The 27,300-nt window shown below is 37.3% G+C and overlaps 1 protein-coding gene and 1 long non-coding RNA gene across 10 annotated transcripts in view; one reads left to right on the forward strand and one right to left on the reverse strand.

Moving 5' to 3' along the window:
• KHDRBS2 (KH RNA binding domain containing, signal transduction associated 2) overlaps positions 1 to 27,300 on the forward strand; it is a 624,340-nt gene that overhangs the window by 593,763 nt on the left and 3,277 nt on the right. For 4 of the 8 annotated variants that reach the window (XR_008298548.1, XR_008298549.1, XR_008298546.1 and 1 more), the window contains 5 exons: positions 1,335 to 1,408; positions 3,998 to 4,031; positions 4,578 to 4,747; positions 11,545 to 12,226; positions 22,749 to 22,848. The gene's annotated coding sequence lies outside the window, so the exon portion shown is untranslated. Of the gene's footprint in view, positions 1 to 1,334; positions 4,032 to 4,577; positions 4,748 to 6,747; positions 6,904 to 11,544; positions 12,227 to 22,748; positions 22,849 to 27,300 lie in introns of all 8 variants that reach the window. The other 4 variants (XR_008298543.1, XR_008298545.1, XR_008298547.1 and 1 more) reach the window with 4 other exon arrangements.
• The window catches only part of LOC128315609 (uncharacterized), a 131,722-nt gene that overhangs the window by 48,356 nt on the left and 56,066 nt on the right, over positions 1 to 27,300 (reverse strand). The window lies entirely within an intron of this gene.

Raw genomic sequence — 27,300 nt, forward strand, 5'->3', positions numbered from 1 at the left:
TGCAAAGGAAATTCGCAATATGTTTCATGTCCTCGGTTCTTGTTTTTTGTTGTTTTTGTCTTTCTTTCCTTTTCCTGTGTCTGATGGTGCCCAACCAATTTGGAACAATAGTGAGTACTATTAATTAACTGCCCTAGAGTTGGAGACCAATCAGGACTCTTATCAGAAGAAAAACAAGTGAGCGATATAACACTGCTATGTCCAAATAACTACAAAAGTCAGAAATCACTTTTTCTCATAAATTCTAAAGTGCCAATCTTTCAGTGAAAGTGTCTTTTTAGTAATTTCACAAAACTTCTAACAAAAGAGGGTGCCGACCTAACACATTTTTAATCAACTGGCACTTTCTGCTAAGTCTTTATGTAAGGAAAGTAGAAATATTAGCAGGTAAAAAGTTATAAAGTAAGAAAGTCCTTGAAATATAAAAGCTGAGCCTTTCTTAGAATAATAAACCGTCTCACTTTTGACCTAGTCTGACATGGTCATTTTTAATTTTAATCCTATTTTGATCTTCAGTTTGAAGGCAGCAAGGCTCAGGCTACATAGATCATTTCCTTCCAAAGTTTGATTTTTCTGTCACTTCACCAGGCAAGTAGAAGATTTTTGAATATCAATATATGTTCTATATTGCCTAGATAATTTGAGCTACTGTTAGAATTCTAGGAATTTTTTATTGTAGTTGAGGTTCCATTAAACTTAGTTCTCAAATAGCTTCTTAGAGTTTATTCATCAAATAATTCAGGGTGTAAAAGTAGCACATAAACATTAATTGAACAGCCATTAAGCAGTATGACTGTTTGTTTTTGGTTGATAGAGGACATAAAGTTCCATACCCTGTGGTGGAAAACAATTAGGTCTTATGACGAACACGCCATTAAATATACTACTACCAGACTTAGACCAGTTTCACTTTACAGAATGGCAGTCAGCCATAGTTAGAAGCCTGCCCAAGTTATAGGAAGTCATATTTTTACTGTCATGACTTAGCTGCTTATAAATATTGTAGTGTGCCTCATGCCTTATGCTAATGGCAATGACTAATGGTTGTCATTATCTTCATTCAATCTCATAAGAAACTTCCTCAGGAGAGACTGATCATAGCTACAATGCTGCTTAAAGTTAAACTGGTTTTCTAAAACACAGAATATAAAAAGCACTTAAGGACAACGGGTTGGATGGGTAATTTATTTTGTTTTGAGTATGTCTGACAACTGCTGCTGCTGCTGTTAAATTTGCCATGAACTGAATTGATATACCATATGGGAGTGCCTTAGAGATGCCTATATGTGCGACTGCATAATGCTTTAAATTGTTCTGCTCATCTGGGACTATAGGTGAAGATGTATGATAGAGAAAACAAAAGAAGGAATAAATCTGACACTGAAGTTCAATGTTTTAAACGATGGAGGTGAGCCCCCTCATCTGTTTGTGATTTCATTTGTGCACTCTGCTTACAAGACAGGTACAGAACAGTTTGTTATGTGCCCAAAAAGAAGTGCTTAAATGGATGAAGCAGTTCTTTGCATCTGATAGAAGCTAAGTGGGACATTCAATGAATGTTATAATTCAATGAGTTATAATCTGTTATTCTTCCTAGCTATGATAGCTCTTTTTACAAGGAGTGTACGTTTTAAGGTGCAAGAGCACTGAATTGAACTAGGTTGTAATTCAGGATATTGCTATTACCATAGTAATGATAGTAACAATTACTTATTCAGTGACTAGTTTTTTTACCTAGGGCTTCCTACATTGTAGCAGCATAGCAGTGATATGCTGATTGTCTTGTGTACACAATTTTCATGTGCCTTATACCTTCAGAGCTTGAGGCTATGAATTTCTGTGTCCCAGAATAAAATTAAAACAAAAATCAATCAGGAAATATATTTTGTTGAGAGCTTGTGATGAATAGTCACACAATCTTTGTTAATATGGAGATGGGGGACAGAAAGTTCCTGAGGAGAGGAAATGTCATCTCCTATACATGACACATCTTTATGGAGCCTGTGTCTGAAGAGTTACCTTAGTCATCCTTCCCAATACCACCTTTTTGTCTTATTGTATTTATTTTATGATTATTATTAAAAAAATAATTTGTGAGGTGCCTGGCTGGCTCAGTTGGAAGAGCATGCAACTCTTAATCTCAGGATCCTGAGTTCAAGCTCCATTTTGGCTGTAGAGGTTACTTAAATAAATAAACTTAAAAAAAGCCATTTGTTTCAAGAGTATAAATTACATTGTATATATAGTTTTTTAATGAGACAGGAAACTAGGTAAGAGATTTCAGAAGGTTTCTCTTGAAAGTAATTAAAATTTAAAGGGGCACCTTGGTGGCTCAGTCAGTTAAACATCTGACTTTGGCTCAGGTCATAATCTCACAGCTGGTGGGTTTAAGCCCTGTGTCGGGCTCTGTGCTGACAGCTCAGAGCCTGGAGCCTCCTTTGGATTCTGTGTCTCCTTCTCTCTCTCTCTGCCCCTCCCGCACTCGCACTCGGTCTCTTGATCTCTCTCAAAAATAAACATTAAAAATTAAAAAAATAAATTAAAAAAGAAAAAACATTAAAGTGCATTTTCCTTGACCTAGCCAGAGAGACTTTAGGAAATTCTTCAGCTAAGTTATAAATACAATGCAAACATCAGTGACTCCTATTTTGTCTCACAGGAGTTTGGGAGAAGGCAGCAGCATTATTTTGTGCCCATCTTGAAACTGACCCAAACATACAGTCTTTTCAAAGAGTTCCATGTAAATTCTTCTGCACAGTCTCACACTCCCTTAGGAATTTGTTTTCAGCTAGAAAATATAGTGTAGATAAGGTGACCATGCACCCTGGTTTATGCCTGTTGTTCCAGTGTAATTATTTTTTTTTAACGTTTATTCATTTTTGAGAGACAGAGACAGAGTGCGAGTGGCGGAGGGGCAGAGAGAGAGGGAGACACAGAATCCAAAGCAGGCTACAGGCTCTGAGCTGTCAGCACAGGGCCTGACCCGGGACTCAGACTCACAAACCGTGAGATCGTGACCTGAGCTGAAGTCAGACGCTTAACCCGACTGAGCCACCCAGGCGCCCCTATTCCAGTGTAATTATTAATAGCACCACCTTTCATTCTCAAATGTGTCCCAGTATGGATGACTAATTATGGTTAACTTTATAAATAATAAAAAAATGTTAATAATAATAAAATAACCTTTATTGGAAGCTTGTCATTTGTCCAATACTGAAATGCTTTCATGTAGAGTGAATTCTTCACAACAACCCAATGAGGGAGATATTTTATCGTTCCCATCGTACAGCTGATGAAACAGAGACAGAGAGACTGAATAGCATGGCCTCCTGTCATAGTGGGCAAACCTGAAACTAGACAAAGGTCTGACTCTTTAACAACATAGGCCAGACGATGGTACACTGTCTTCCTATTTGCTGGTTGATATGAGTAACTTGGTTTTACTGAATACAGTCAAAGATTATCAAGACTTGTAATTTATTATTCTTCCTAGATGTTATAAAACTATATTTTTATAAGGAATGTGCATTTTAGGATGCAAGAAAAGAGCACTGAACTAGGTTATAGTTCAGGATATTACTATTACTATACTAATGATAATAACAATTATTTATTCAGTGACTAGTTTTTGTACTTAGGGTTTTCCTTGTGTTTTCTGACTCTTAAATAGCTCTGTGAGGCAGAACATTTCAACCCCACAAATGCGTATGGATTGCTTTAGCTATGAGCCCTAAATTGGTTCAGAGGTTAAAAGGAAGATTGGGGATCATTTCATTTCGGCAGGCCTCCCCAACTCTGACATTCTATGACTAGATTAGATGTCTCTGGTAGTAACTGGTTATCAGGTTGTAAGGCATGAAATCTGTATGCTGAAGAAAATTTGGAGGGGGAGGGTGAAGAGACTTCCTTCATATTTATATTAGCTATCATGCATTGAGTGCTTACTAAGGGCATGCACTTTATAAACTTGTTTCTTTTGTTTTTCTCCTCACCATAGGCCAAATAAGAAGAGGATTTGGATTTGAACAAATGTAAGTTTGAACTCCACTATACTAGAATTATAGTATCTTTTTATGAAACTCTCTAGGGCTTGCCCTAATTCAGACACTTTTCTGAAGGCCAATATTAAATAAAGATGAATAAATAATATTTGCTTATAATCAATTTTGTTCCACCACTGTGTAAAGAATATGAATAGAAAAGCAGATATGAGCGTATTATATAGAGGTTGTTGCAAGGAAATTCCTTTTTCAGAAAAGAAGTAGAAATTCTTCCTCATGCAGAATAGGTTCTGTGTGCTGCAGAGAACAAAGTAAATAGAAGTCTGTGCCTATACCCAGAAGATGCTTAAAATTCACTTGGGGATTTAAGAATATAAATGTATAAATATGGATTATATGGATTATATGCTATTATAAAATACCAAATCATATAGTGTAATTTGAACAGTGTTTCTTAACTGGGAGTACATTATGTGTGGTGTGCTTTAAAAATACAAATGCCCGGACCATATTTGCATTGATTTAATACGTTTCTGAGGTTGGAGCCTGGAAATGTGTATTTTTTAAACTCTGCAGGTGATTCTGAAGTGACTATGAATAACAACCACTGATTAAAATATATGTGGAACATATTAATATGTTAATTATGCAGCTTAAGAAAGAAGAGGTTAATCTGGGCTGGGATTTTAAAAGATGGCTTCATAGAAGAGGTGAGATTTGGATGAAAAGTCAGATATGGACAGAAGGTAGGTAAACCGGAACTTTTTTTTCTTTTACTCTTAGCTCAAAATGAAATCTTGCCTTTAAAGTTTTCTTCCTGCATTTGAGATTCCTATTGGATTACTTTGGAAGAGATGATACAATTTGTAACACCTGGAAATGTTCCATTATCTTCTGATATGAAATTCAGGTTTAAAGTCTTGCTTGAAAGCTTGTATATTATTATGGATTAGGTATTGATATTATATATATATATATGTATATATATAGAGAGAGAGAGAGAGAATGAGAAAGGTATACATATATATATATATATATATGTATAGAGATTATAGATTATGCTACCTTTAATAAATAATTTTTGTCATAATTAGTAAATGCAGTTTAGACTGCAAACTGCCAAGGATAAAATCTATATTTTATTGAAATATGAATTCTTAAATCTTTATCATAGACATTGGTATCTGAAATATGCCTATAACATATATTTGTCTATTGAATGAGTGAGGTATTTAGGTTTACTCAGTTTATTCATTCCACCTTGTTTGTGGGGAAAATTCCAATATTCTCCACTTGAAGGATCAAGCATTTGATCTATGAAGGTTTTGGTTAGTTTGGTATTTTGTTTCTCGACCCAGAACCAGTGATCTGGCAAAGACTTTCAACAATCGATACTTTTTAAGAGTAAGCTTTTAGGCTTTTTCTTTAGCAATTAAAAAGATGGAAGGAAAAGAAGAAAAGTGGAAAAGGCAAAAGAGTTGCTAAGCATCTTAGCAGCAGGAGGCATTGTCCATGTATGTTTCTACCCAGAACAACTGGTAAACCCCTATTTTCAGACCAGGCTCTCCACGGAGGACAAAATTGCCAAACCTGTCAGTGGGAAGGAGCGAGCCTTTACAAGCTTTCCCAAGCTTTCTGCAGACCTGCTTTTTTGTAGAATAGGGTTGCTTTGCCATTGATGTGGTTTGGGGTGTTAATTGTTTTAAAGGAGTGACTGCCATAAAGATCACTTAGAAACTTTATGTTGCTGCATCGCATCTTCCCAACACCAAACATGCCAAGTTTTCGTAGCATTTTGTTAGTAATGTTGTTATTGTTTTACATATATATATATAAATATATAAATATATAAATATAAAGAAGATATTTATATTCCCCCAGTGGAATTTTATAATACTTTTGGAAACAGTTTCCTAGGGGAGAAAATAACAGAAAGAAGAAAGAATAAACAGAAAACAAAACACAGATGAGAAAAGAATATGGTGACATGATGACAAAGCTTTTAATTTATTATTCATGTATGTTTTGGAGAATAAAAAGGAAAGTGAAGGCATTACATGGTGTTTAGTTGTGGACATGTATTTGTAAAACATTTTTAACGTGAGACAGCTGTGACAATAAGGGCAGATATTTATTTTTGGTATTAGAGAAGGGACAGGTAGGATCCAGAAGGAGGAGCTTGGGTAGAAGCAGCTCTCACAGAACAGGATGGCTGTGAGCTCAGCCTTGGTACCACCCAAGGGAAGTCCTGATTGTCCATCCCCATTCTTTCTGGTTCAGACATGGCTCTAGGCTAGAGGGGCTTTAACAAATGGCCACTCTTCCTTAAAGGACCATTAGATGGACTCTTGAGGTGACTATATTCTGTAATAGACACATGGAATTCTTAGGTTAACCCAAACCCAGAACTTCCAGATTGCTAACTGGACTCTTAGTAACCATACTGACTGCAAAATAACCTAAGGATCTGTGGTTTGAAAAATGACTGGTACCTGGCTCAAGGTATATATCTACTGATCATCATATAAATAGCTGCACTTTTTCGGCCTCTCCTCTCCCCTCTCCAGCTGCCACATGACTGCCTCATCCCAGACAAGCCTGATTATCATCGGCGAAAAACATTCCAGCATAAACATGATTACAAAATTCATTATAAGCAGTGATTGAATGTGAACATATCTAAAACAGTTTAATTCATATTGAGTTGCATAAAACAGCTGAAAATAAAATGAATTTGTGTTTTAAGAACATTTCAAGAGTGGATCATCACATCCATAGCCTACATGTCGTCTTGAGTACAACAGTAATTTCAGTCAGCCCCTGGGATGCTGGACCCATATGCCAATGATCCAAATATGTGCATCTCTTCAGTGACTTCACTTTGGTAGTCAAGTGGACTCCGGTGGGACTACCTATACAATGGAAATTGTCCAGGGCTTTGTCTTAGTTCAATCCATTCAGGTTGTTCTTTTAAAAAACACCACAGACTTGGTGCTTTTAAACAACAGAAATTAATTTCTCTCAGTTCCATAGCTTGGGCATCTGAGATTAGGGGGCCAGCATGGTTGTGTGAGGGCCCTCTTCCAGACTGCAGACTTCTATCCTCACATGGCGGAAGGGCTAGGGAGCTCTGTGAAATCTCTTTTATAAGATCATCATTCCCCTTCATGAGGGCCCCACCTTCTAACACCATCACATGGGTGTTAGGATTCTAATACATGAATTTAGGGGGTGGGGGGCAGAACAAACATTCAAACCATAGCATGCTACAAATCACGGCTTTGTTTTTTCTTTGGCAGAAAGAAAAGCCAGTTTAGCAGCACACTGTTGAGTTACTTGCACAATTTGAAAGAAGAAACCCAATATAAATGTATGTCTGTAATTAAGAACACTGCTTGCTAGGTGTATATTTAAAAAACCACTGCTTAAGAAAGACAGTATTTTGTTACACTGCTAAGGCTCATATCTCTTATTATGTCAGTTAACCTCCCTATCTCTTTTAGTCCCTCTCTCCTTAAAATAAGAATATAATAATGCCTACGTCATAGGATTGTTCTGATGATTAAATGAGTTAATCTATGTGATGCATTTTTAAAGTTCCTGGCACAGGGAATGTAGGTGCTCAATAAGTATTTTCTATTACCATCAGCAGGAGATGAAACTATATGATATTTTATAGTCTTCTCTGAAAAGACTGCCTATTTTCAGTGTTATTTTCCTTGTTGAGCTTTTACATGTTTTAGAAGCCCATATCTAACTTCCGTAAGTTCTGTGAAGATCTGTTAAATGAAAGCATATCAAATCACTTTGAAATGCATAAAGTACTATGTAAATGAAAGGTGGAATAATTATGTTAAAGCCATCATCTTGAATTTTGTTTATACTGCATCTTTGAAATGAGCATCAGATTTTTCTCTAGGCAGTTACTGCTCCTACAGAAACAAACACAGATGGTGCCCAAACCTCCTACTGAATAGTTCTAGGCAATGGCATTTATCAAAATACCGCAGGTCACTAAATGTGCAAAGACTCAAAACAAACCCCACATCTCAGTGTCAGGCCAGCATGGTAATTTAGGCAAATAAGCCTTTGTTTGATAATTCAGGGATTTTCTGATTTGTAGAATGTACTAGCACAACAAACAGAAAATCTTCAATGTGGGCTAAGTTTTACAAAATAGGACATTAAAATGCAATTTCTTTTAGAGGAAAAAAAAATGAGCATTCTTTACTGATGAGTGTTTTTGCCAAATTAGAACTAAGTTTAGGGGTGTGCATGCAGATGTTCTGATGTTATGCTGACCTTCTATCCACGAAAAGCAGAGAAAGAGGAAACATGTTTTAAACATTTTTTTTCTTATACTCAAAACTTCTAAGAACCCATTCTTTGGAGTGAAGGCTTCCTTTTGTCAGCAAGATAGTCCCGTGATTTCTAGAACTTAACTCTCTTGATGGCGTCTTGAGTGGTTTTGAGAGAGCCCTCTCTCTGGCTCACTAGGGGACAGGAAATTCTGACCCCTGAGGCTTCCCTTCCCAGAGGGCAGTCTCAGGGGAACTGTAGCTGGCTTCTGCCAGTGAGACTTGAGGATGGGGACACTGGGAGGACACAGGAGACGGGGAAGAAGGGAGCAGTCAGGGCCCTTCTCTCAACATCGTTGGTCTCCTGCACCTTCTCAGGCAGCAGCTGTGTCTCTTCCATGCCCGCCTCCCAACAACGAAGCCTGCCACGGTTCCAGTTCTTACCTGGGTAACCCATGCCTCCTGCCTTACAGCAGCCTGTTCTTAACCTGTGTCCCTGAAGCTAGGGTTGGTTACAGCTCATTCCTGTTGCCTCACTTTTCTCTGGTTGGCTTCTTCTGTCTCTCTTTTTTTTTAATTCATCTGTAATGCTCTGTTATTTTTTTTTCAATATATGAAATTTATTGTCAAAATGGTTTCCATACAACACCCAGTGCTCATCCCAAAAGGTGCCCTCCTCAATACCCATCACCCACCCCCCCCTCCCTCCCTCCCTTCTTCTGTCTCTTTTATCACCTGCTTCATGTTTTAATCAGTTCCCTACATTTGAATCCTTCATTTAATGAATATCACAGGTAGATCCCATTTTCCTTGACTGGACCCCGACTGACCCAAGATCTAACAAAGGCAACCTGGTCAACTGAATTCTTAGGCAAATAACACTGTGGGAAGTACAGTTCCTCTGTACTCATCATGAAGATCTCAGAGGTCCTTCTTGAGCATGAACTCTTGCAATCACTGTTCCCTTTGCAGCTCTTCCCCTTAGTTACATGATAAATCTTACCTGGAGCCTGCTCTATGCTGCTGTATCCCTGAGACGGAGGCAGAGAAAAAGTATGTTTCCTTGTTTCTTTTAACCTCAGTGTCACAAGACTCTCAGCCATTACACTTGTCAGCCTAGTCTGACCCCTTTTTCTGGCCACACCTTGCAAGTTCACCTATCGGTTGTGATTCTCACAAATGTTAATACCTTTCAAAGAAAGTCGAAAAGGATGCCAGAATCCGCAGATTATTTCCGCATATAAGAACAACAAGACTGGAGGGGTATCTGTGTGGCTCAGTCAGTTGAGCATCTGACCTTGGCTCAGGTCATGATCTCGTGGTTCTTGAGTTTCAGCCCTGCATCGGCTCGCTGCTGTCAGCACAGAGCCTGCTTCAGATCCTCTGTCCCCCTCTTCCTCTGCCCCTCCCCTGCTTGCACTCGCCCAATAATAAAAAAAGTAAATAAATATTTGAAAAAGAATGACGAGATTGGACTAGGATCTATCAGCTGTTGTTATTCTAAAACTCTGCCCCTCTTCTTTCTTTCCATGAAAGGAAGTTTGGGTCACACAACAACTCTGTATCTTAAAATGGTTTTAAGGAGTTTAAATTAGCTCTATGAATATCATCTCAATCCAAAAGTATCAAACTAGGGTTGTACATCCCGTGCATTTGCTAAAATTAGTTTGGACTTGAACATTGAAACATACCTTAATGCTGAGTTTCTAAAAATAATATTTTATAAAGGCTTTTCATGTTTTTCCTACACTTCATCCTACTGCATCGTCACACTTCTCCCCCATCCTGAAAGGACCCTCCTTCCTCCTATTTTCTTGTGTTATCAATTCTCAAATAACCATCTTTCTAGGAGTGTTCTCTAAACTTTCCTACACATCATCAGGGTGACGCTGGTTGTCCCTTGTTCGGGTCCCCAGACTGCACTGTATGATATATATATGCCTGTGTCTCTCTGTCTTGGGTTAGCCTTTAAGCTCCAAAATGAAAGAACTATGTTTCCTCTTTGTAGTCCTGCTGCTCCATAACTTCCTTGGCACTCAGGGATTATTCAAAAATAGATTTGTTGAACTGTTGCTGAAAGTTCCAAGGCCTCTCACGCGGGACAAAAATTAACTTTAGAATCATGGGATGAAACGTTTGTTTCGTTTTTGTACTAGGAATATTTTACTAACAAACAGAAGAGACACTGATTATTCCACAAATTGCCTGGTGTTTGTGCCCCACATATGGAAGTGCTGTGTTTTATCAATAAGCAACATTGATAAATAGGGAAACAGGCACACAAGTACTGTAACAAGTTTGGAACGGAGCTTCTCAAATCTTTGCCTTGTTTACAGTCTCCTTCAGTAGAAGTTGCATCCTCTGTGTTTGGCTTCCTAAATTTAAGCCCTAATTTTCAGTGTCCAACTAACTATATTCCCACTGCCTCCACCATCAATAAAATAAATGCCATGCCTCTAACTCATTTCCTTTGAAAAGGATGAGCTCAGCCATGCTCTGTTTCTTCCATTTATAATGGCTCTCTTTGCACATTTTGGTCCATTGCCTCTGGTGCCATTCCTCATGCATCTGTTTATTCTACCCAATTAGACTCAGATCTTTGTGGTCAGAGGTACTTTTCTTTTATAGGTCCTCACAGCATGTTCACAACATAGGCTTATGAACTAAATGTCTTCTCGATTTCACCAGTATCTGTGCTAGTATTTTTAGTTCCTTGTCAAATGAACATGTCGGTGTGTTACAGCCATGGGCATTTGGTCAACCACACAGAACACAGCTCTGAGCTGTTCCATTATTCCAGGTCAGAGAGTCTGTGGACTAGGCTGGGCAGCAGGGGGACAAGACCCCCTTTGCCACTTTTCTTTAAAGCCTTATATCCCTAAGCTACTTCCCCCCTAAGGACTCACCATGCCCTTCTAGTAGTTCCCACAATCCATAACTGGTTCTCTGTCAAGGAACCTGTTCATTTCTTTCATAGCACTTAGGATAATTTGTATCTAGCTATATATACATATATAGAGATACATACATAAGCATATATACATATGTACATATATATGTATATGTTTATAAAGTATATGTAGAATAAGCACATAAAGTAAACAAGTTAGATTTATACAAATGTGTAAAATATAGATGTAAGTATAAGCATGTATATGTGTAAGTAATATACACCAAAAAAAAACCATTTGTGTTGGTGTATACATGTGTGTGTTATGTTTTCATTTTTCTCTTTCCCTCTACAGGTTTTCTTCACCATGATTTGCTTCACCACTTAACACCCAAGCCTAACACAGAGCCTGGCACATAGTACATACTCAGAAATATTTGTTGAATAAATAACATGTGAATGAATGAAGCTATGAGAGCAAAGAATTCTTTCCAACTTTCATCACATCAGATCTTACATTGTACTGGCCAAAAAGTGAAAGGAGGAAAGAAATGGAAGCATAGAAAAGGAGTCAATGTTCTTCTCTCTACTCCAAAATTTCACAGACTTGCAATAATGTCTCCTCCAAGAAAGAGCCTCCCAGACTTCTCAGTTTGTTTTTATCTGGAAAGAAGAAAGAGGAAGACAAGAAAGTCTTTGCTGCTCACTGTTGGTGCTTCCCACTAATAAAAACAAATATTTCAGCAAAAAGTTAACAGTTTCCAAATAGCGTAACAAAAACGAATTGGACATTCCTACATTTACCACGGCAGCCTTCTGTTTCCTCTCTATGAGCACAGTCCTGATATCTTAAGGATATATCGATACTATGTGCACCCCATTCCCCTACCTAAATTTCTGATCACTAAAAAGAAAGAGCAGGACATAATTACAGGAGTAAGCAGCAGGGTATGGTTTTTGACAACAAGGACAGTGAGCCCGACTGCCTGATTTCAAGTCCTGGGTCCACTATTTCCTAACAGTGAGATCACAGGCAAGTAGGTAACCTTGCTTTGTTTCTGTTTCCTCATCTGCAAAATGGAGATTATAATAACACCTAACTCATAGGGCTACTTACTGGATTAAATAAGTTAGAACATGTAAAGCCCTTAGCATAATGCCTGGCACATAGTAGACACACAGTAAATGCTCACTAATCATATTCTTAGTTTTTGTATTACTGTTTTTGTGAACAATTCCAAATTAAAGCAGGTTTACTTCTAATACAGAAGGGATTAATTCCCACTAAGACTGAGTAAGGAAAAAAAGAGAGAATGTACATATAAGTAACAGTAAGTATAAAAGGGAAGATAGCCATAGATGCATTAGAGGTATAAAATGGCATGCTAGAAAGAATTCTTAAGGTTTTGTTATGTCCTCTTGAGCAGTTTTTCTTTAATTCTTACTCCTGATAGAAAATGTCCCTTTATATAACTCTTAAATACCAAATATGAAGATTACTCTTGTTTCATGTTTCTTGTTCTAAAAAATTTGGAGAATAGCTGATCACAATCTACTTTGTAATACCCCCAGCCAAAAAGCAAAAACAAAAACAAAAATGAAGACAAAAAACAAAACAAACAAAAACACCCCAGCCTTGTTAAGGCCTCACAAGTAATTTACTTCAATGATTTTCACACTTAATCATTTAAAGGCAATTCATATTCCCCATAGTTCTTTGAATTCCTTTACCTTAGCAAGAAAGGCATCAAATTTTCCATGTTAACAGTATAACATAATACAATAACACCTTTAGCTCTTAAAAAAAAGAGGAAAAAATCCTTCTCCACTTGACTGCACCTTTCCCTGCTTATTTGTTCTTTATGAAAGTATAAAATGTATTTCATTTAACAAATATTGATTTAGTTTCTATTATGTGTCAAGCAATATATTAGAAACTAGAGTTCTTTTAAAAAGCCAAAAAAAAAAAAGCAAACAAAAGCAGTGAACAAGGCAAAGTATCTGTTTTCATGAAGCCTGGAGTCTAGAGAGGGTTTGATATATCTCAATTATAAATATCTCAGTTATAAATTAAGATCATTGTTACCCCAGAAATAAATGGAGAGCTTGAGATTGAATAATGAAGGTGGGTAGAGGGGAGGATGAGAGCTATGTTGAGGCAATTACAGGAGGCCTCGATGAGGAAGGGACATTTAAGCTACACCTGAAGGAAGAAAAGGTAACATCCATTCAAATTTCTGGGAGAGGAGCACATTTCATGTAGAAAAAACAGTGGGACAGAGGTTGTGGTGTGAAAAAGAATGTGCACAAGTCAGTGGGTCTGTAACTGGACACCAGTGAGCAATGGGAAGCAATGGTGTGACAAGAGCTAGGAAGGCAAGTAAAGGTGAGATCACTCAGGGTTTTCAGATTGGGACATTCTCCGGACACTGCTAAAAGGTATATAAACAAGGAGCTAGGGTAAGCAGGATCTATGTTTCAAAATAATCCTGCTTGCTGTATGGAGAATTCATCGAAAGGGGATATCAGTAAAAATAAGAAGACGATCTAGCAGAGTATTAGAGTAATCCAAGCAAGAGAGATTTCTAGCTTAGACTGGAGATCTGTCAATGGAGATGTAGATGACTAAATTATGAGAGATGCTTAGGAGGTAGAAATGACAAAACTTGATGAGACTGGAAAGACAGGAACCATGTATGACTCTTAACTTTCTGCTTTCTGCTTCTAACTTTCTATCTTCCTGATAGCTCCATTTACTGAAAAGGAAAAACTAAAGAAGTACGAGGAGTTCCATCTTGATTGGGTCAATTTCATGATACCTTCATGACACCCCAATGGAGATGTTAAATAAGCATTTGATTATATTGATGTGAAGCTGTTATATATAAATGAGCCAGAGATGGCCCCTAGGTCATTTATTTCTTCACTGCAGGCTGAGACCCATTAGCTCAAAAGCCCGCCAGAGACAAAATCAAATTTTTACACATCCATTTATTTTTAAAATAGGCCAAACAAGAAGATTTTTTTAGCCATTTAGAGCCTCCCTGTTTTTGCATTCCCCTGTAAAATTTCATCCCATATCTGCTAGCACTAGATGACCCCAGGGCCATGGAAACTCCAACCCTGGCTGCCCTTCTGAGCTCTCTGACCCAAAGACTGCCTGCCAGGCTGCTGAGCCACAGTGCCTACATACAGAAGCCCCCTCTCCAACCCCCCCCCCCCCCAGGACTTCCCCTGTCCTCCTCCCCTTCTGAGCAGCAGCCCTGGGCCAACATCAGTGGACAGACCCCTGGTGTGCGGGATTTTCCCAAAGAACTTACCAAAGCAGCTCCCAATAAAGTTTGTGAGTGCTACTGCCACCTTGTGGTCACATCTTTTTCCTTGATCAGCCACAAAATCCTTGAATACCCCCTAAAGCTCCAAGGAAAGATGTGTCCTCAGATGTCTCCCTGGATATAAGTAGCATAGAGATGGCAGTAAAGGCCTCCGAGTGTCAATGATACTACCTCAAGAGGAGTATACAGAAATAAGGCAGGAGGGTTCAGGAGTAAATCTGAAGTTTCAGAATGTGAGATCTAGTAAAGAGGAAAAGCATGCAAATATAACCACTTGGTTAATTCCTACTCATACTGTATCACTCAGGCCAGACACTGGCTCCTTCAGGAAAAACCCTGTCTCTTCCCCCATCAAGCCAAGCTGCATTGGAATGACCACCCTCTTCTCTGCTCCTGTGGTTTTTCTATATTTCTGCTATACCACATATTCTTGGTTAGTATTTGTCTCCACATGAGGCTGTCCTTGAGGCAGAATGTGTGTTCATCTCTAAATTCCAAGGATCTACCACACCACCTGACAGTACAAAATACAGACTTTCTGACTGAACAGATGAATGAATTGCACAATCTGACTGTATTAGAATGGGTATAGGAAAGGATCATGCTGCTAATGTGGTGGCAGAGGGCTTCAAGTGTTTGGGGAACACTAGGACATCTTTTGCTTCCATGATGATGGTATGACTGGCCACTTCTCTTTCTCATTACAAAGTCAGATTCCACTCTTACCCTAACATAAAGATATTGGGACACTGGGCTCCCCAGTGCTGTACCATAGGGACTATGTAGAGATAACAGGATAACATGAAAATATCGTAAGTAATTAGAAAGGCAGCTAATTTCACAAAGACTCAAGCTGGCATAATACAGAAGGCCTTTTTAAAGTATACCTTACAATGTCATGCTATTAATTCGGTTTTGCTTCTTTGTATGAAATTTAAAATAAAGGAAAAGTGGCATGTTAGGTCAATTTGTATAAGATCTGAATATGAGTTACCTCTGAGATAATTCTCTGCTCTTAATTGGAACCCCTTTTTTGTGATTTCACTCCCATAGCTTTTGATTCTCATTTAGAGGGGCAAGGCTGGTCTCAGAATGCAATGGCGGCATTAGATCATTGCTTCCGTATATTTTTTACTAAGATACATGTACATCATTCACAATTTGGCCTGTGAAAACAAAAACTAATACTAGAGAAGTCTGTGACACACATCACAGCCTTTAATGATGTAGAATAAGCACTCATAAATACTTCATAGCAAATAATAAATAAATGAAATGCATAAAAGATGATGGAGGCTAATTGAGTGATATGCGCTTATCTTCACAAAAGGTCTCTAGACACATGGTGGTACAATATCCTCTACTTCCTGAACTATGAAACAGAATCAGTTGTAAGACACAGTTAATGAAAGCTTTTCAGTAAAAAAAATAAATAATCAGCAACTTTTTGGATATTGATTATGAGAAGCACCCTGATTTCAAAATTTAAAAAGTGTGTCTTATAAATGATTTTTAAAAGCTCTATGTGTCACAACTAAAAACGGAACTGAATTAATTTCTATGTCAGGGAGAAATGGTTAGCAAATGTTTTAGAATTCAGTATTTAACTTATGTAATTATGATTATATATAACTGTAGATAATTACATGTTAACTTATATAAACATTATGTTTTATTGACTTATTGATATCTGTTGGTGAAAATACTGACTGAGGTTGGTACCTCCTTTGAGATATAAAATAAGTAAAACTTAGACCTAAGTATGAAAATCCCACACACTAATTTATTATTGTTGCTACCAGTAAACATATTTTCATAATGTTTTAGCATCTATAGGATACTTTCACAATCATTTCTCGGTAATCTGATTTTATCCTTAGACCTATGCTATTAGAGGTTATGAAGATTAGAAGTTGTACATTTGAATATATACCATATATATATACTCGTTTTCTACGAGCTTTTTCCTGATAAAAGTTAGATACAAAAGAGTCCAAATACCTAATAAATCTTTCTGATTGCATAGGTGATGAAGTGTGTTTTCCTGGAAGGTGTTTTTCTGGTATTGTGATCGTCAAGGAACCTCAGGGACTGTTCTGAACACAGGCAAAAGCCAAAGTACAAAGACCATAGCCTTTACAACTTTGTAAGCTCAGGAAATCAGAATAATTATCTTCTTAATGATGGACAGATCAATAATATATACTGAGGCCTCTTTCTACAATTCCCCAGTGCTTTACATCTGCATACCAATAATAATGCCCATATAACTTTTTTTGTTACTAGTTATTTATTTTTGAGAGACAGAGCATGAGAGGGGCGGGGGGAGGGCAGAATTAGAAGCAGGCTCCAGGCTCTGAGCTGTCAGCACAGAGCCTGATGCGAGGTTCAAACTCACCAACTGGGAGATCATGACCCGAGCTGAAGTCAGAAGCTTAACAGACTACGCCACCCAGGCACTCCTATAAATTTTTTCTAATATAATAAATGGTCCTGTCGAGGTGAGGAGTTTGTGTATTCTTTTTTTCTTTTTTCTTTTTCTTTTTTTTTGGCCCTACCTACTTTGTTTAAATCTAAAAGTGCTCTCTAAACACAAACTATTATACTGCACCTGCTGCTCCAAGCGTTTATTTATTGTTCATTATGGAAAAACATACCTCTATCTACAGCACTGTGTGCTCATTTATATAACATTCCTGTAACTGGAAACTACCAAAAGGAAAAACTGCCACTGTGTGGAAACATGAATGCTTTCTTGCAGGCTAGGGAATTGACAAGATCATGCCATTACTGAGCAACTAAACATGGCTCCAAGCACTTTACAGGGACTGACTCATTTAATCCTCTCAGCAACTTTAAGAATAGCTGTTATACTATCTCTGTTTTACAAATCAGGAGATTTAGGCTCAGAGAGATTAAATAATTTTCCATAATCATACAACTTGTAGATGTTAAACTGTCCAAGGCACACACACACAAAATATGTGTTTCCTGGAAGAAATATGAGTGCTACCACCATCATAATCATCAGCCTAAAAAGCAGTTCTATTGACATGGGAAATGGGGGTGTTATCAGAGGTTATATAGAGAAAGTAAGGGTGATCCATTATCACATGAGTTGGAAACATAAAGCTAAACTTTTTTTTTCTGACTAATATTTCTGAGCCTTTAATATTATGCTCCATAAGCCTCCAAGAGAGGCATGTAGTTTTCCCAACACATCTGACCACCCATCTCACTACCACCCCCTTCCACATACAATTGCATTCCAGGAAATGCTATGCCAAATCCTAAGGCTATCCGTCTCCCATGCCAGAGCTCCATGGACTACTTATTCAAATACATTTCCTTCAAGAAATCTTTCCTATCACCTTCATCCCTACAAGAAATATCTTTTTAAAATTTTTGAAATGTCTGATACAGTAGTAGTTAATATAAGTTCTAACGATATATATATATATATACATATATATATATCAAAAACACATATATGTCTGTATGTATACAGATCACAATACACACACACCAGAATTTACACATTTAAATGAACTATCTTTTAAGTGCCCACCTTGGGGAGCCATGCATCACCCAAATAATTTTTTAAATTCCTTTGGGGAGCTGGCTTTAAAAATACATCTTGGGGCACCCATGTGGCTCAGTTGGTTGGGTGTCCAACTTCGGCTCAGGTCTTGATCTCACAGCTCATGGGTTCCAGCCCCGCATCAAGCTCTGTGCTGAAGCAGAGCCTGGAGACTGCTTCTAATTCTGTCTCTCTCTCTCTCTCTCTCTGCCCCTCCCCAGCTCACACTCTATCTGTCTCTCTCTCTCAAAAATAAATATTAAAAAAAAGTTTTTAGATAAAGATAAAAAATACAAATAAATAAATAAATAAATAAATTGAAAACCACATCTTAAGTATCCTCATGATTGTCCTCATCCTTTCAGAATTGAAGAATTTCTGCAAAGAATTAAAACTATTTGTAGCAAAATGAAATTGAGAATGTCAAGTAATGAAATTGATTTTCTTACAGGACTTACAAATTGGTTCTGAGAACGATGCAAAAGTGGATTAGAACATAGATGTTAGAATATGATGGTACGGTTTAAACACACATAGGCTGATGACACGCCTGCTCTGGGGAAGCAAATGCAACTTGTTACATTATGTGAGGGGTTATATATTTCAGTGCCTCCAAACAAATTAACTATATGAAATCCTTAAGTATATAAGACAATAGTTAACAAAGGAATTAGTGAAAATGAGAAAGTGTATGTCCCTCCTTGCAGATAAAAATAAAAACTAAAAAAATTCACTGCAAAAAACAAAATCTTCTGTTATTGAAGTAAGGGATAGGTAAAGGGAATATCTTCTGTATGAGTCTTTTTTTTTTTAATCTCTTAAGGCATCCTTTGAGTTATATCTGCTAAACCCTAGGACTTCCCAGACATAATAATAGAAAAGTGACTAGGCTTGACTTCAAACAGACCTGATTTTGAATCAGATAGACCATGTATAGATCAGTTACTTAATCTCTCCAAGTCTCACATTTCTCATCCAGCAAGTTATTAAACCAAGAGGATTAAATGTAACAATGTAAAGATGCACTTAAACTAATGACTGTTACAGCCTCGAATAAATGGCAATAATTTATTTAATAATTAGAATTTAAACACCTTAATATTTAAACATGTGGAAACACTGCTTTGCCTTGATCTCTATCTTTGCATAGAATTTTTAGTATTCTTTCTACCAGCCCTTTAACCAATATTTACTAAACATATCCTAAGCACAGAGCATTGTGCCAGAGACTAGGGATACAAAGGTGAAATGAATAAGTTGTGTTCTTAAAATCTTAGGGTTGATTGGAGGGGGTCCTAAGTGGCTTAGTCGGTTAAGCATCCGACTTTGGCTCAGGTCATGATATCACCATTCCTGAGTTTGAGCCCCGCTTCAGGCTCTTTGCTGACAGCTCAGAGCCTGGAGCCTGCTTTGGATTCTGTGTTTCCCTCTCTCTCTGCCCCTTCCCCACTCGTGCTGTGTCTCTCTCTTTCTCTGTCTCTCTCCCTCTCTCTCTCTCTCTCTCAAAAATAAATAAGCATTAAAAAAACAAACTTAGGGTTGATTAAAAAAGTGAGGCTCATACCATGTTGCAATACCAGTGAGAAGAAATAGTCCAAGAAAGATACACATGAAGAGCTGGAAGAACCTTACAGAGAAAGAGGTGGAGTCTGACAGAGACAAGAAGGACTAAAGTTCTATAGGAAGATGAAAGAAGATTTGGAGGGTCTTAAGCTGAAATGTATAGAAAGAGAGGTTTTATGTAATTACAACATTTATAAGCCTAAGAGTGGAGACCCAAAGGTAGAGTATTTTCAGGGAAGTGCAATTTGTTCTGTTGATTTACAGTTTCAAGTGCTTAAAAGTAGACTCCAGACACATTTGTGAGGCCTGAAATGCTGAGTGAATGGAAGTGGACTTTGTGATAACATTTATAAGCCACTGCTAGCTTTTGAACATGAGACTGGTCTAAGTGCCATATTTTAGGAAGCCTAATCTAGAACCATCTGATAGTGTGTGTTGAAGAGGAAAAGATTAGAAGCCAAAAGACCACCAGGAAAGATGTTGAAGTAGCCCCCAGGAAAATGGAGGTGCGTAGCTGTCAATAGAAAGAAGGGCATGTTGGTGATTGAAAGCTGGAAGGCTGAAGGACTTATTTGGAAGCTGGGTTTCTTTATCAAGCACAAGATTCTAACAGGTTTTATGCTTTTGGGGGTGGTTTGGGCATGCTTTTGGAGATAAGGTTAGCAGCTTTTGTATCATCACCTGAAGGAGTTGTAAAGAGGAGCTTGTTTCGGAGAGTGGCAACAAAGATGGAAAGACAAGAATGAGTATGAGAGAAAGACTTGACAACACCAAGTCTAGTGTTCAAATCACACATTCATATGTGTTCTGTCTTTGCCATCTGTCTACAGGATCTGCTACTTGGTAATGTCCACAGCTTCTGTATCGACTTACCTGATCCCTCGTATGTCTGTTAAAGAAAAGTTTTCTTATCATTTCTCTTCCATGACATTAAGGGTGACTGGATCCAGTTCAGCCAGCAAAGACAAAAATGTATTCTTTGCTTTTTACAGGGCTGCTGGTCATTCTCAGCATAAGAGAGTAAAGTCCTCTGGGGGCAGCAGCTGGCTATTATGTTGACACTAACATTCTTCAAGCCAGATAGTTATGAATAATAAAAAGGGGGTCCTTAGAGAAGGATAAAATGCCAGACTGACTTACTAAGCTCCCCATAGTCTTCTGTGCCATCCAAAGGAGTAGGACATTGTGTTACTAGTGCAATGTTTTCACATGTTCGGTTGGCTCCTAAGTGTTGGGTTAAACATTGTAAAATGAAATTTTAGACAAGCCACTGGAGTCCCTTAGAATAAATATATAAAATGAAAGATTGCTTTCCTATGGTTCTTCTATAGAACTTTATATATCTATTTGAACTTTCAGTGGAAACATTTACACTTACACTGAACTAGAGTGATATTGTATAGTGAACACAATGTAGCCTTCACTCTGCTTCAATAATTATCAATATTTTTTGCCAATTGGTGCCAACTCTTTCATTATCTCTAGTACTTTTTTATTACAATATTTTATTTTATTTAAGTTTATTAATTTATTTTGAGAGAGACAGCATATGCTCAAGCAGGGGAGGAGCAGAGAGAGAGGGAGAGAGAGGATCCCAAGCAGGCTCTGCATTGTCAGCATGGAGCCCAAACACAGGGCTTGATCTCGCGAACCATGAGATCATGACCTGAGCCTAAACCAAGAGTCAGACACTTAACCAACTGAACCACCCAGGTGCCCCACATTTCTATCTTTAAAAATCTGTTTCTGACATAATGAACACACTTCTGTCATATCATGTCTCCTTAATATCATCCAGTACCTATTCTATATGCACATTTCTCCAATTATGTCAAAGATGTTCCTTTGTAGTTAGTTTGGTCAAATAACATCCAAACATGATTCAGACATCACTTTTAATTATTATGTCTGTAACAGTCCTCCCTTCGTTTATTCTTGACATTTATTTATTGGAAAAACACATTTCATTTCATATTTTATAGCCGGGTTGCCACCCTATCTTCTACTTCTAAAGCAAAACCATAAATTCATTCAACATCCATTCAACTACTGTATAATGAATAGTTACTATGTACAGGACAGTATACTAGTGCTGAATATGATTCAAAGATGTCTGTAAATCATGGTCCCTACTGCTACAGGGCTTCACAATCTGAAGGAAAAGCAAAAATAATAATGCACAAATATAATGGCAACAACATGTCAGTAGAAGTTAATTAAGCTGTATAAGATGCTATGTTTTAAAGGCAGAGGCAGGATTTAGAAGATAAAAGGATTTTTTTAGGGAAGTTCGCATGTGACATGGATGGTTTTGAACGGCCAGCAATTCAGCAGGCATGAGAGAGCTAAAAAGAGAAACTCATCCTATGACTGAAAAACTTGAGGGGAAAGGGGAAAAAAAAAGCCTTAGAGGTGGAGGAAGTAAGAAATAGCATTCAAGAGATTATAAGTGAAATAATTCAGCTGATTCAGGACATTTGTGAAAGAGACACAGGTAAGTAGGGGGCAGATTTGGGAAGATTTTGAATGGCAGGCAGATTGCTTGAACACGTCTTCTAGAACAGGGAGACATCGGCTCCACTCATTTTTCTATATATTGGAGACTGTGGGACATGATGTAAACATAGATATTCCATTAGTAAGCAACATGCATCAGCTTATTTCATAAGGAAGCTTAAAAAACTGTTTATGTATTCCAATAGCAATCATTTTCAAATATTTATAGCAAGCTGGCAAGATAATTTAATGTTTTATTTTGCCCAACAGCTAGATGCACTACTTAGAGGAATACAAACAAATTGGAGCTGATTTAACCAACACATACTTCCCAGAAGCTGAGAGACCTTCATGAAGCAAGGATGAATTATTTGTGGCATAGTATACAACAATAACAACGACAGCTGAACAAATCTACCATAGGAGAAATAGAAGATAACCATTAAGGATAAATATACTAGCCCTGAAAACCTCAGACTCTACCATTTTCATCTACTGTGAAAATACAGTAATGTTTGTAATATGTCTTTGTTTTTGCTTATCGACAATAAATATGTACTGACCCGGACATTCTCTCTTTACTAGCATAATGCCAATGGATTTTCATCATTAAAAGATCCTCAAATGGACAGTTGAATTTTCAAAGCTTTCAAAGAAAGTATATATTGAACTTGTAGCTTGGTTGGTAAGTATTTTCTTCTTGCATGCTGATTCTATGTATTCCATATCACATAAATTTTAAAATATTTTTGAGTGTACTCATATACCAGAGTTTGTGCTAGACTTGTGAGGAAATAAAATTCTGCATAAGGTGTTGTCCTGCTATTCCAGAGGCTTATATCCTAATACACATAACTAAACATATACCTATTGAAGTAAAATTATAAAAAAAAATTTTTTTTAACGTTTATTTATTTTTGAGACAGAGAGAGACAGAGCATGAACGGGGGAGGGGCAGAGAGAGAGGGAGACACAGAATCGGAAGCAGGCTCCAGGCTTTGAGCCATCAGCCCGGAGCCCGACGCGGGGCTCGAACTCACGGACCGCGAGATCGTGACCTGAGCCGAAGTCGGCCGCCCAACCAACTGAGCCACCCAGGCACCCCTGAAGTAAAATTATAAGCAGGATTGAAATAGAGGTTTCAAATTGGATTAAGTTAAAGTTTTTCAACAGTAGCACAATTGACATTTTAGACCCGATCATTCTTAGTGGTGGAGAGCTGTCCTGTATTGTGGGATGTTTAGCAGCATCCCTGATTTCTACCCACTAGAGCTATAACACCTTCTTATTAGTGACAACCAAAAATATGTGCAGATATCACCCTTATCTAAAGACTGAAAAATCACCTGTAGTTTTAAACCTCTGTATTAGATGGAAAGTCTTATGTGCGTGTTGTTAATGAAGAGAACTTGCAGTTGGGGAAATCCAGGAAAGTCCATAGAGGGGAGGGTGGCTGGTAGATGTAGGCTGAGAAGAGGAGAGCATTTCAGGAATAGAAGAGATAGTGAGAAAATGGCCAAGCTGGAGATGAGAAGCCAAGTGGATAAGTATAAATTATGTTCCAGAGTCACACGCAGCAGTCAGTGTTCAGGAGGTGGTTAATACAGAAAAACTGAGCAAGTAAAAAGCAATCAAATCATGGAGGTCCTTGATTATATGAAATAAAAAGATTCTTTTTCATTTTGTAGGGATGTCATTGGAAAATATAAGTGAAATGAATAAAGCATCATTTGGAAATGTTAAAATGGCAGTTCTGAGCAGAATGATTTGGGCAAATGAGAAAGTCCATTTTAGGTGTGAGACTCAGTTAAGGGCATAATTTGGCAGAAATTGGAGAATGTATTTGTGGGAGATGTATTTCTCAACACGGGATGACAGAAGCAAAACAAGTGAAGAAGTAAATTCAATAGCTCGCTTCTATATTTGATCTCATAAATTGTTGTTGAAATTGTTTTCTCATAATAGAGTTGACACTTCATGACAGAGCTGATTGGCAGATGTGCCCAGATTCTCTGGGATTCCATGAAGTGGAAAGTTGTAACTGATGTCGAGGAGTATAAAGACAAAGACAATATTATTTTCAGAAATAACTCTCTAGTGACATAGAAACTATGAACGAATCTAGGCATTTAAATAATCTTGGCGATGAAAAGTATTCAGTTAAAATTCCAAGGCCTATTGGGGCACCTGGGTGGCTTAGTCGGTTGGGCGTCCAACCTCGGCTCAGGTCATGATCTTGCAGTTTGTGAGTTCGGGCCCCAAATCGGGCTCTGTGGTGACAGTTTAGAGCCTGGAGCCTGCTCTGGATTCTGTGTCTCCCTCTCTCTCTGCCCCTCCCCTGCTCGCACTCTGCCTCTCAAAAATAAATAAACATTAAAACAATTTTTTTTTAATTCCAAAGCCTAAAATTTGTCTGCTCAAGTTAATATTTATGCACATGAAGGTTCACACCACACAACCAGACTTTTGAAAGTCTCCTCATTTCTCTCATGCCTTTAGAGAGTTTTGATCGAAGTTTATCTTCATGTCCCCACTTGGAACATGAAATATTAAGACAAGACATAATTCAATTCCATGTGATATGCAACTGTGACACTAGAACCTCAGAAAACCCCATCTAAAGGGTTAAAATACATACTCAGTATTACTCTTGATTCGTAACTACACTGTTCATTTGCTCTGAAAATATTTACTGTCCCTCCGAATAGTAAAAGCTCTTGTGTTCAGATGATACGGTGTTACAAATAGGGAGTAAAGGAAGCAACAAAGAGAAAGTCCTCATTAGTCATCACTCTACCTGCAACCCCACATCTCTTTCTGTCCTTGCCCAAGTCACCACTGACTTAGATCTGAGAAAGGGACATTTCCTGATGTCACAGAGACCTTCTAGTCTTTGTTTGCCAACAGGCTAGTATTTTCATTGTAGAAGTTCTTAAACTTACCCTATTTGAGATTATGACACCAAAAAATTAAAACATAGTTGTTGTTTTCTTTTTTAAAAAAGAATATAGATTCAGTAAGAGATTAACTGAATAAGAAGAAATAAGGATTTAGGAAAATCAGTGGAAAAAATTTAATCTCAGGCACAAGAATTTTGAAAAAGCAAACTCTAGTTTCATAAGCAGGGAATTAAATATTGGTGGAAATTGAAGAGAGGGTTTTTGTTTATTTGTTTGTTTTTTCCTGGCAGTTAGATATAAAATAGGTAATAATTGGAAGAAACTTGAATAAGTGAGACAAGTTAAGAGACTGAGGCAATAATCCAGATGTTGCTCATTTATCAAAAACAATTTATAAGGATCCTCAGTATTAATGGCACTTTATTAGATACAAATTAATGCTTACTTGAACTCGGGCAGTGACTGCAGAGATGGAAATGATCCTACTGAATATTAATAAAATGATTAAACCAGCTCACTGTCCATTTTTTCATGAAGCCTTTATTCCTACATTTATTAGACTTTATGTATTTGAAATGGATCCACAATTTGGGGATGCTTTCCTAAAATAAACTGCATTAAGAATCATGGGGAGAATTTTGCTGATAGTTGCTGATCAACTACTTGTAGTCTGTACTGAGATGACATATTTTTTCTGAGTGAAACAAAACCAAGTTGTAAAAATGAGGGGGAGGAGAGTTGGTGGGGAGCAGTGCAACTCCCTCCAAGTTTCATGAAAAGCTCTATTTCTGTCAGTCACCAGATAATTGAAATCCATCCCAATCTTATAAGAATGCTTTTAGTGAGTCGTGACTGTGTTCACTAAACGCAATGAATGTGCCAAATGGCCACCATTATTGATCACTTCAGCCCTGTGGCTTCAGACTGGAAATGGTTTTCAAGGGTCCCAAAAGCGATTTCCAATTTTTTTAATTAATTTCATCTGCAGCACTGTGGACTCAACTCATTCCAGCCACATCTGATCTGCACGATCAGGCCACTTGGAGTAACTGCTAATGAAGAAAGAAACTGCATTTGAAAGACTTTTTTTTTTTTTTTTTGACAGAGAGACTTTTTTAATCCTGTATAATTTAAAATTTACCCGCAGTATTAGACAACTCAGTTTTAGTCCCACTTTTGACTTTTGCTTAAAGTATGAATCAAAAAAAAAATCTGAATGACCCAAGAAATCTAAAAATATGATTGAAAAGTGTAATCTCTCAGTCATTCCTCTAGCTTGTCAACATATGCTCACCATTTGGAATTTTTGAAGTTATAGTAATTACAATTAGATGCTTTTTCAGTATTTTATAAAATTGTTAAGTGATATAAATGAAATGAGTTTTCTTTTATGTAAGTTCTTTTTGGAAGGATAAAATATTTAAACATAATCAGTGATCATATTCATCTATTTTAAATGCTTGATTAATGTAAAAGTATTTCATTCTATGTGTTAATATATACTCTTGGATGAAGAAATGTCCGTGGGCTCCTATTTTTATTTCTTCAATCTTATAGCCAACAAACATTTGTTGATACAACCGATTTGTGTTAAATGCAGTACAAGGAACTGGGCATGTGAGGGCATATTAGACGTAGCTCCCCATTTTCAAGGAATTGACAAACTGGAACATGCAGAAAAATGTAAAAAGTGCCGTCACTGAAATGAGTACTTAGAATACATAAGTAGAATACAAGTTTTGTATCCTTTTTCCAGTATATTTAAAATCCTGACAATAAGAATCTCAGAATTTTCCTATGAAAATGGCAACATGAATGTGTGGCTTCTATAAACTGTTCAATATCCTCACAGCATCTAAAGAGCTTGAAGAAATCTAAAGTTAACTAGTAGTTTCCTTTATATAAATTCATTAAACATTTCCCATACTCTGACATTCCTATGAAATCTTTAAAACCCACCACATTTTATTTGGGAACTATCTTTCTGAGTCAGAATTGTTTTTTTTTTTTTTTACCCATCTCTGTTTCTTTCCCAATTTTCTCCTCAATAAGTCTAAAAGCAGTTCTTTTATTTCTCTGATAAATATGATTTATCTGCTTTTGAAAGAAAAAAAAAGAAACACTGAAAAACCTGTGGTGCATTTTCTGCTTCAGTAAATGGGTCACACTTTGTCAAATTCTGAATATATTAAGCTTTTGTGAAGTTCTGTTTTTCTCAAATACTAGGTTGCTACACT

The sequence above is a fragment of the Acinonyx jubatus genome, chromosome B2, assembly GCF_027475565.1.
Source record: "Acinonyx jubatus isolate Ajub_Pintada_27869175 chromosome B2, VMU_Ajub_asm_v1.0, whole genome shotgun sequence".
NCBI classification, from domain to species: Eukaryota; Metazoa; Chordata; class Mammalia; order Carnivora; family Felidae; genus Acinonyx; species Acinonyx jubatus.